Below are 11,596 nucleotides of genomic sequence, written 5' to 3' on the forward strand. Positions count from 1 at the left end.
GATTGGGGGTAGAAGCTGTTTAGAAGCCTCTTGAACCTAGACATGGTGCTCCGGTATCTCTTGCCGTGCGGTAGCAGAGAGAACAGTCTATGACTAGAGTGTCTGGAGTATTTGACCATTTTTAGGGCCTTCCTCTGACACCGCATGACATAGAGGTCCTGGATTGCAGGACCTCTACCCTCTGTAGTGCCTTGCGGTCGAAGGCTGAACAGTTGCCATACCAGGCAGTGATGCAACCCATCGGGATGCTCTCAATGATGCAGCTGTAAAATCTTTTGAGGATCTGAGGACCCATGCCAAATCTTTTCAGTCTCCTGATGGGGATTAGGTTTTGTTGTGCCCTCTTCACCACTGTCTTGGTGTGCTTGGACCATGTTAGTTTGTTGGTGATGTCGATGAGAATGGGGACGTGCTCGGTCCTCCTTTTCCTGTAGTCCACAATCATCTCCTTTGTCTTGATCACGTTGAGGGAGAGGTTGTTGTCCTTGCACCAGACGGTCAGTTCTCTGACCTCTTCCCTATAGGCTGTCTCATCGTTGTCGGTGATCAGGCATACTGTTGTGTCATCAGCAAAAGTAATGATGGTGTTGGAGTTGTGCCTGGCCGTGCAGTCATGAGTGAAGAAGGACTACAGGAGGGGGCAGAGCACCCAGCCCTGAGGGGCCCCCGTGTTGAGCATCAGCGTGGCGCATCAGCGTACCTACCCTTACAACCTGGGGGCGGCCCGACAGGAAGTCCAGGATCCAGTTGCAGAGGGAGGTGTTTAGTCCCAGGGTCCTTAGCTTAGTGATGAGCTTTGACGGCACTATGGTGTTGAACACTGAGCTGTAGTCAATTAATAGCATTAACACATTGGTGTTCCTTTTGTCCAGGTAGGAAAGGGAAGTGTGGAGTGCAATAGAGATTGCATCATCTGTGGATCTGTTGGTGCGGTATGCAAATTGGAGTGGGTCTTGGGTTTCTGGGATAATGGTGTTGATGTGAGCCATGACCAGCCTTTCAAAGCATTTCATGGCTACAGACGTGAGTGCTACGGGTCGGTAGTCATTTAGGCAGGTTAACGTAGTGTTCTTGGGCACAGGGACTATGGTGGTCTGCTTGAAACATGTTGGTATTACAGACTCAGCGAACATAGAAGTTATTTAGCTTATCTGGTAGGCTCGTGTCACTGGGCAGCTCTAGGCTGTGCTTCCCTTTGTCGTCTGTAACAGTTTGCAAGCCCTGCCACATCCGATGAGCGTCGGAGCCGGTGTAGTACGATCTTAGTCCTGAATTGAAGCTTTGCTTGTTTGATGGGTCGTTGGGGGTATAGCGGGATTTCTTATAAGCTTCAGGTTAGAGTCCTGCTCCTTGAAATCAGCAGCTCTACCCTTTAGCTCAGTGCGAATGTTGCCTGTAATACATGGCTTCTGGTTGGGGTATGTACGTACAGTAACTGAGGGGACAACGTTCTCGATGCACTTATTGATAAAGCCAGTGACTGACGTGGTGTATTCCTCAGTGCCATCGGAAGAATCCCGGAACATATTCATGTCTGTGCTAGCAAAACAGTCCTGTAGTTTAGCATCTGCTTCATCTGACCATTTTTTTATAGACCGAGTCCCCGGTGCTTCCTGCTTTTATATTTGCTTGTTAGCAGGAATCAGGAGGATAGAATTATGCTCAGAATTGCCAAATGGAGGGTGAGGGAGAACTTTGTATGTGTCTCTGTGTGTGGAGTAAAGGTGGTCTACAATTTGTTTTTCCTCTGGTTGCACATTTAATATGCTGATAGAAATGACGTAAAACTGATTTCAGTTTCCCTGCATTAAAGTCTTTGGCCACTTGGAGTGCCGCCCCTGGATGAGCGTTTTCCTGTTGGCTTATGGCGGTATGCAGATCATTGAGCGTGGTTTAAGTGCCAGCATCAGTCTGTGGTGGTAAGTAGTCAGCTACGAAAAATACAGATGAAAACTCTCTAGGTAGATAGCGTGGTCTACAGCTTATCATGAGATACTCTACCTCAGGCGAGCAAAACCTAGAGACTTCCAAAGATATCGTGCACCAGCTGTTGTTCACATAAATGCATAGGCCGCCGCCTGTCTTACCAGAGAATGCTGTTCTGTCCTACCGATGGAGTGTATAACCCGCCAGCTGTATGTTCTTACTGTCGTCAAGCCACGACTCGGTGAAACATAAGATATTACAGTTCTTATTGTCCTGTTGGTGGGATACACGTGCTTTCAGCTCATCCCATTTATTGTCCAGTGATTGAACATTAGCTAACAGAACGGAAGTCAAGGGCAGATTAGTCACTCGTCGCCTGATCCTCACAAGGCACCCAGATCTTTTCCCACTAAATCTCCAGCGAATCACGGGGATCTGGGCCTGGTCAGGTGTCTGTAGTAGTATATCCCTCCCGCCCGACTCATTGAAGAAGAACTCTTCATCCAGTTTGAGGTGAGTAATCACAATTCTGATGTCCAGAAGCCCTTTTCGGTCATAAGAGACGGTAGCAGCAACATTATGTAGAAAACAAGTTACGAACCGAAAAAAAACTAATAAAATAGCATGGTTGGTTGAGAGCTGATAAAACGGCAGCCCTCCCCTACGGCGCCATCTGTCTGTCAAATAGGCTACACGCTAGTCTCCACTGGATAGAGGAGGGAGGAGAGAGAAGAGAGGAGAGGGGAGAGAGGAGAGAGGATTAAAGAGAGAGGAGAGAGGAAAGAGAAGAGAGGAGAGGAGAGAGGAAAGAGAAGAGAGGAGAGAGGAAAGAGCACGGAGGACGGACTTCGGCCCAAATGAGAAAAGCCCAATATGTCAGGGTCGGGTTAGACCTGGGCCAGAAGTTGAAAAGGTTGTTGTCACGGGGTGATACGTCGCTGATAAAAAGATAGACAAATGTGGCCCGCGGGTGGTTTTATTTGGCCCACCAAGTTTTCTGAGCAAATTATTTTTTATTTCTAATTACGTTCCGGCTCCCCGACCAGCCGCTCAATAAAAAATTGTCCCACGGCTGAATCTAGTTAATGATCCCTGATATATGCTGATGATTCAACCATACACGCATCAGCAACCACAGCTAATGAAGTCCCTGAAACCCCTCACAAAGAGTTGCAGTCAGTTCTGGAATGGGGTGGCCGCTGTTGGTGTGGCTGTTAAACAAATTGAGGAGACCAAATGACTTGGTGTTACCTTAGATTGTAAACTGTCAGGGTCAAAGCAAAGATTGAATGGTTGTAAAGTTGGGGAGAGGCCTGTCCGTAATAAAGAGATGCTTTTATAGACACCACACTCCACAAAGCAAGTCCTGTAGGCTCTAGTTTTAATCTGTCTTTGATAATTGTACAGTCATGTGGTCAAATGCTGCAAAGAAAGACCTAGTTAAGCTGCAGCTGGCCCCTGCATGGATCTCCCTTCCATCTTATACAGCACAAGTGAGCAACCTGGCTTCAATAAACAAATACAGCAACACCTCACGGCACAACGCCTCTCCCCCATGTGACCTACTTGTTGTGTGTATGTACTGACACGTCTGTGGAACTGATAGATGTACACACACACCACATGTTCATGTTACTACATGTGTGTAAATTGTAAAGTATTTTGTCTGTGATGTATTTTTTGTTAAGTGTCAGAACCCAGTAAGACCAGCTGTCAAAGTTGGCGTCGGCTAATGGGGATACTAATACATCAAATCAAAACCTCCTCCCCCTCTCTCTCTCTCTCTCTCCCTCTCTTTCTCCCTCTCTCTCTCTCTCTCTCTCTCCCTGTCTCTCTCTCTCTCTCTCTCCTCTCTCTCTCTCTGTCTCTCTCTCTCCCTTTCTCTCTCTCTCTCTCTCCCTGTCTCTCTCTCTCTCTCTCCCTCTCTTTCTCTCTCTCTCTCTCTCTCTCTCTCTCTCTCTCTCTCTCTCTCTCTCTCTCTCTCTCTCTCTCCCTGTCTAACTCTCTCTCTCTCTCTCCTCTCTCCTCTCTCCCTCTCTCTCTCTCTCTCTCTCTCTCTCTCTCTCTCTCTCTCTCTCTCTCTCTCTCTCTCTCTCTCTCTCTCTCTCTCTCTCTCTCTCTCTCTCTCTCTCTCTCTCTCTCTCTCTCTCTCTCTCTCTCTCTCTCTCTCTGTCTCTCTCTCTCTCTCTCTCTCTCTCTCTCTCTCTCTCTCTCCTCTCTCTCTCTCTCTCTCTCTCCCTGTCTCTCTCTCTCTCTCTCTCTCTCCCTGTCTCTCTCTCTCTCTCTCTCTCTCTCTCTCTCTCTCTCTCTCTCTCTCTCTCTCTCTCTCTCTCTCTCTCTGTCTCTCCCTGTCTCCCTCTCGCCCAGTCTCTCTACCTCTCTTTCTCCCTCTCACTCCCCCCTCACCTCCTCTCTCTATGTCATTATGTCATTCTAAGTCAATATTATATTATCAGTCTGTCTGTTCATCTCCCTGTCTGCCTGTTTGTCTCATTCATTGTGAGGAAACTCTAACAAGGACCCACCCTTCTCACCATAGGAGAGACCCATCCTGCCACAACGGTGTTGTCTGTTAGAGGGGCGTGTGTGTGTGTGTGGGTGTGGGTGTGTGTGTGTGTGTGTGTGTGTGTGTGTGATATCTAAGGAAGTCTGGTGATGCCTCCCCTGTCTCTGTGGTGTCTACTCGATGTTTGTGTCCCAAATGCCACCCTATTCCCCATATAGTGTACTACGTTTGACCAAAGACCATAGGGAACAGGGTGCCATTTGGGATGAAGACCATGTTTGTCCCCAGTCTAACCTGTCCCTCAGAAAGCACACAGCAGCCTGTGTTTGTCCCCAGTCTAACCTGTCCCTCAGAAAGCACACAGCAGCCTGTGTTTGTCCCCAGTCTAACCTGTCCCTGTGGAAGCACACAGCAGCCTGTGTTTGTCCCCAGTCGAACCTGTCCCTCAGAAAGCACACAGCAGCCTGTGTTTGTCCCCAGTCTAACCTGTGCCTGTGGAAGCACACAGCAGCCTGTGTTTGTCCCCAGTCGAACCTGTCCCTCAGGAAGCACACAGCTGTAATTCACACATTCATGCAATGAGAATCAATCAATCTTCTCTCTCTTCACCACTCACTTGACCAACTCCCCTTACACTATTGAATGTACTGGGGCGGCAGGGTAGCCTAGTGGTTCGAGCGTTGGACTAGTAACTGGAAGGTTGCAAGTTCAAATCCCTGAGTTGACAAGGTACAAATTGTTTTGCCCCTGAACAGGCAGTTAACCCGCTGTTCCTAGGCCGTCATTGAAAATAAGAATTTGTTCTTAACTGACTTGCCTAGTTAAATTAAGGTACTGAAACTACCCACTACCCTTACCCTGTAGTATGTACTGAAACTACCCACTACCCTTACCCTGTAGTATGTACTGAAACTACCCACTACCCTTACCCCTATAGTATGTACTGAAACTACTCACTACCCTTACCCTGTAGTATGTACTGAAACTACCCACTACCCTTACCCTGTAGTATGTACTGAAACTACCCACTACCCTGTAGTATGTACTGAAACTACTCACTACCCTTACCCCTATAGCATGTACTGAAACTAAACACTACCCTGTAGTATGTACTGAAACTACTCACTACCCTTACCCTATAGTATGTACTGAAACTACTCACTACCCTTACCCTATAGTATGTACTGAAACTACCTACCCTACCCTATAGTATGTACTGAAACTATTCACTCTGGTTTTACCCCTATAGTATGTACTGAAACTACCCACTACCCTGTAGTATGTACTGAAACTACCCACTACCCCTATAGTATGTACTGAAACTACTCACTACCCTTACCCCTATAGTATGTACTGAAACTACTCACTACCCTTACCCCTATAGTATGTACTGAAACTACCCACTACCCTATAGTATGTACTGAAACTACTCACTACCCTTACCCCTATAGTATGTACTGAAACTACTCACTACACTACCCTATAGTATGTACTGAAACTACCCACTACCCTGTAGTATGTACTGAAACTACTCACTACCCTTACCCTATAGTATGTACTGAAACTATTCACTACCCTTACCCTGTAGTATGTACTGAAACTACTCACTACCCTTACCCTATAGTATGTACTGAAACTATTCACTACCCTTAACCTGTAGTATGTACTGAAACTACCCACTACCCTGTAGTATGTACTGAAACTACCCTTACCCTGTAGTATGTACTGAAACTATTCACTACCCTTACCCTATAGTATGTACTGAAACTATTCACTACCCTTACCCTGTAGTATGTACTGAAACTACCCACTACCCTGTAGTATGTACTGAAACTACTCACTACCCTGTAGTATGTACTGAAACTATTCACTACCCTGTAGTATGTACTGAAACTATTCACTACCCTTACCCTGTAGTATGTACTGAAACTATTCACTACCCTTACCCTGTAGTATGTACTGAAACTATTCACTACCCTTACCCTATAGTATGTACTGAAACTACCCTTACCCTATAGTATGTACTGAAAATACCCACTACCCTGTAGTATGTACTGAAACTACCCACTACCCTTACCCTGTAGTATGTACTGAAACTATTCACTACCCTTACCCTATAGTATGTACTGAAACTACCGTTACCCTATAGTATGTACTGAAAATACCCACTACCCTGTAGTATGTACTGAAACTACCCACTACCCTTACCCTGTAGTATGTACTGAAACTACCCACTACCCTTACCCTGTAGTATGTACTGAAACTATTCACTACCCTGTAGTATGTACTGAAACTATTCACTACCCTTACCCTGTAGTATGTACTGAAACTATTCACTACCCTTAGTATATGTACTGAAACTATTCACACCCTACCCTGTAGTATGTACTGAAACTATTCACTACCCTTACCCTGTAGTATGTACTGAAACTATTCACTACTTACCCTATAGTATGTACTGAAACTATTCACTACCCTTACCCTGTAGTATGTACTGAAACTATTCACCCTTACCCTGTAGTATGTACTGAAACTATTCACTACCCTTACCCTGTAGTATGTACTGAAACTATTCACACTACCCTGTAGTATGTACTGAAACTATTCACTACCCTGTAGTATGTACTGAACCCTCCCTATTCTGAAACTACCCTTACCCTGTAGTATGTACTGAAACTATTCACTACCCTTACCCTGTAGTATGTACTGAAACTAACCACTACCCTTACCCTGTAGTATGTACTGAAACTATTCACTACCCTTACCCTGTAGTATGTACTGAAACTATTCACTACCCTTACCCTGTAGTATGTACTGAAACTATTCACTACCCTTACCCTATAGTATGTACTGAAACTACCTCACTACCCTTACCCTGTAGTATGTACTGAAACTATTCACTACCCTGTAGTATGTACTGAAACTATTCACTACCCTTACCCTGTAGTATGTACTGAAACTATTCACTACCCTTACCCTGTAGTATGTACTGAAACTATTCACTACCCTTACCCTGTAGTATGTACTGAAACTATTCACTACCCTTACCCTGTAGTATGTACTGAAACTACCCACTACCCTTACCCTGTAGTATGTACTGAAACTACTCACTACCCTTACCCTGTAGTATGTACTGAAACTAGTCACTACCCTTACCCTGTAGTATGTACTGAAACTACTCACTACCCTTACCCTGTAGTATGTACTGAAACTATTACCCTGGTAGTACTCATGTACTGAAACTACCTTTACCTGTAGTATGTACTGAAACTATTCACTACCCTTACCCTGTAGTATGTACTGAAACTATTCACTACCCTGTAGTATGTACTGAAACTACCACTACCCTTACCCTGTAGTATGTACTGAAACTATTCACTACCCTTACCCTGTAGTATGTACTGAAACTATTCACTACCCTTACCCTGTAGTATGTACTGAAACTACCACTACCCTGTTACCCTGTAGTATGTACTGAAACTATTCACTACCCTTACCCTGTAGTATGTACTGAAACTACTCACGACCCTTACCCTGTAGTATGTACTGAAACTACTCACTACCCTGTAGTATGTACTGAAACTACTCACTACTTACCCTGTAGTATGTACTGAAACTACTCACGACCCTTACCCTGTAGTATGTACTGAAACTACTCACTACCCTTACCCTGTAGTATGTACTGAAACTACCCACTACCCTGTAGTATGTACTGAAACTACCCACTACCCTGTAGTATGTACTGAAACTACTCACTACCCTTACCCTGTAGTATGTACTGAAACTACTCACTACCCTTACCCTGTAGTATGTACTGAAACTACTACCCTTACCCTGTAGTATGTACTGAAACTACCCACTACCCTGTAGTATGTACTGAAACTACCCACTACCCTGTAGTATGTACTGAAACTACTCACTACCCTTACCCTGTAGTATGTACTGAAACTACTCACTACCCTGTAGTATGTACTGAAACTACCCACTACCCTTACCCTATAGTATGTACTGAAACTACCTACCCTTACCCTGTAGTATGTACTGAAACTACTCACTACCCTGTAGTATGTACTGAAACTACTCACTACCCTTACCCAATAGTATGTACTGAAACTACTCACTACCCTGTAGTATGTACTGAAACTATTCACACCCTACCCTATAGTATGTACTGAAACTACTCACTACCCTTACCCTGTAGTATGTACTGAAACTATTCACTACCCTTACCCTGTAGTATGTACTGAAACTACTACCCTACCCTGTAGTATGTACTGAAACTATTCACTACCCTTACCCTATAGTATGTACTGAAACTACCACACCCTTACCCTGTAGTATGTACTGAAACTATTCACTACCCTTACCCTGTAGTATGTACTGACCCTGTAGTAACTATTCACTACCCTTACCCTGTAGTATGTACTGAAACTATTCACTACCCTTACCCTATAGTATGTACTGAAACTATTCACTACCCTGTAGTATGTACTGAAACTATTCACTACCCTTACCCTGTAGTATGTACTGAAACTATTCACTACCCTTACCCTGTAGTATGTACTGAAACTATTCACTACCCTTACCCTGTAGTATGTACTGAAACTACTCATTACCCTATAGTATGTACTGAAACTACTCACTACCCTTACCCTGTAGTATGTACTGAAACTACTCACTACCATGTAGTATGTACTGAAACTACTCACTACCCTTACCCTGTAGTATGTACTGAAACTATTCACTACCCTGTAGTATGTACTGAAACTACTCACTACCATGTAGTATGTACTGAAACTACTCACTACCCTTACCCTGTAGTATGTACTGAAACTATTCACTACCCTTACCCTGTAGTATGTACTGAAACTAGTCACTACCCTTACCCTGTAGTATGTACTGAAACTATTCACTACCCTTACCCTGTAGTATGTACTGAAACTACTCACTACCCTGTAGTATGTACTGAAACTACCTCACTACCCTGTAGTATGTACTGAAACTAGTCACTACCCTTACCCTGTAGTATGTACTGAAACTACCCACTACCCTTACCCTGTAGTATGTACTGAAACTATTCACTACCCTTACCCTGTAGTATGTACTGAAACTATTCACTACCCTTACCCTGTAGTATGTACTGAAACTATTCACTACCCTTACCCTGTAGTATGTACTGAAACTACCCACTACCCTGTAGTATTTACTGAAACTATTCACTACCCTGTAGTATGTACTGAAACTACCCCTACCCTATAGTATGTACTGAAACTATTCACTACCCTTACCCTGTAGTATGTACTGAAACTATTCACACCCTTACCCTGTAGTATGTACTGAAACTACTCACTACCCTTACCCTGTAGTATGTACTGAAACTATTCACTACCCTTACCCTGTAGTATGTACTGAAACTACTCACTACCCTGTAGTATGTACTGAAACTACTCACTACCATGTAGTATGTACTGAAACTAGTCACTACCCTTACCCTGTAGTATGTACTGAAACTACCCACTACCCTTACCCTATAGTATGTACTGAAACTAGTCACTACCCTTACCCTGTAGTATGTACTGAAACTACCCACTACCCTGTAGTATGTACTGAAACTATTCACTACCCTTACCCTGTAGTATGTACTGAAACTATTCACTACCCTTACCCTGTAGTATGTACTGAAACTACCCACTACCCTGTAGTATGTACTGAAACTACCCACTACCCTTACCCTGTAGTATGTACTGAAACTATTCACTACCCTTACCCTATAGTATGTACTGAAACTATTCACTACCCTTACCCTGTAGTATGTACTGAAACTATTCACTACCCTTACCCTGTAGTATGTACTGAAACTACCCACTACCCTGTAGTATGTACTGAAACTATTCACTACCCTTACCCTGTAGTATGTACTGAAACTAGTCACTACCCTTACCCTGTAGTATGTACTGAAACTATTCACTACCCTTACCCTGTAGTATGTACTGAAACTATTCACTACCCCCTGTAGTATGTACTGAAACTATTCACTACCCTTACCCTGTAGTATGTACTGAAACTACCTGTAGTATGTCACTACCCTTACCCTGTAGTATGTACTGAAACTACTCACTACCCTGTAGTATGTACTGAAACTACTCACTACCCTTACCCTGTAGTATGTACTGAAACTATCACTCACTTACCCTGTAGTATGTACTGAAACTACCCACTACCCTGTAGTATGTACTGAAACTATTCACTACCCTGTAGTACCCTATAGTATGTACTGAAACTATTCACTACCCTTACCCTGTAGTATGTACTGAAACTATTCACTACCCTGTAGTATGTACTGAAACTCACTACCCTATAGTATGTACTGAAACTATTCACTACCCTTACCCTGTAGTATGTACTGAAACTACTCACTACCCTGTAGTATGTACTGAAACTACTCACTACCCTTACCCTGTAGTATGTACTGAAACTACCCACTACCCTGTAGTATGTACTGAAACTACTCACTACCCTGTAGTATGTACTGAAACTACTCACTACCCTGTAGTATGTACTGAAACTACTCACTACACTGTAGTATGTACTGAAACTACTCACTACCCTGTAGTATGTACTGAAACTATTCACTACTCCTACCCTGTAGTATGTACTGAAACTATTCACTACCCTTACCCTATAGTATGTACTGAAACTACCCACTACCCTTACCCTGTAGTATGTACTGAAACTACTCACTACCCTGTAGTATGTACTGAAACTATCCACTACCCTTACCCTGTAGTATGTACTGAAACTATTCACTACCCTTACCCTGTAGTATGTACTGAAACTACTATTCACTACCCTTACCCTGTAGTATGTACTGAAACTATTCATTACCCTTGCCCTGTAGTATGTACTGAAACTACCTTACCCTGTAGTATGTACTGAAACTATTCACTACCCTTACCCTCTAGTATGTACTGAAACTATTCACTACCCTTACCCTGTAGTATGTACTGAAACTACCCACTACCCTTACCCTATAGTATGTACTGAAACTATTCACTACCCTTACCCTGTAGTATGTACTGAAACTATCCACTACCCTGTAGTATGTACTGAAACTATTCACTTACCCTTACCCTGTAGTATGTACTGAAACTATTCACTACCCTT

The sequence above is a fragment of the Oncorhynchus keta genome, unplaced genomic scaffold (assembly GCF_023373465.1).
Source record: "Oncorhynchus keta strain PuntledgeMale-10-30-2019 unplaced genomic scaffold, Oket_V2 Un_scaffold_984_pilon_pilon, whole genome shotgun sequence".
Classification (NCBI taxonomy): domain Eukaryota; kingdom Metazoa; phylum Chordata; class Actinopteri; order Salmoniformes; family Salmonidae; genus Oncorhynchus; species Oncorhynchus keta.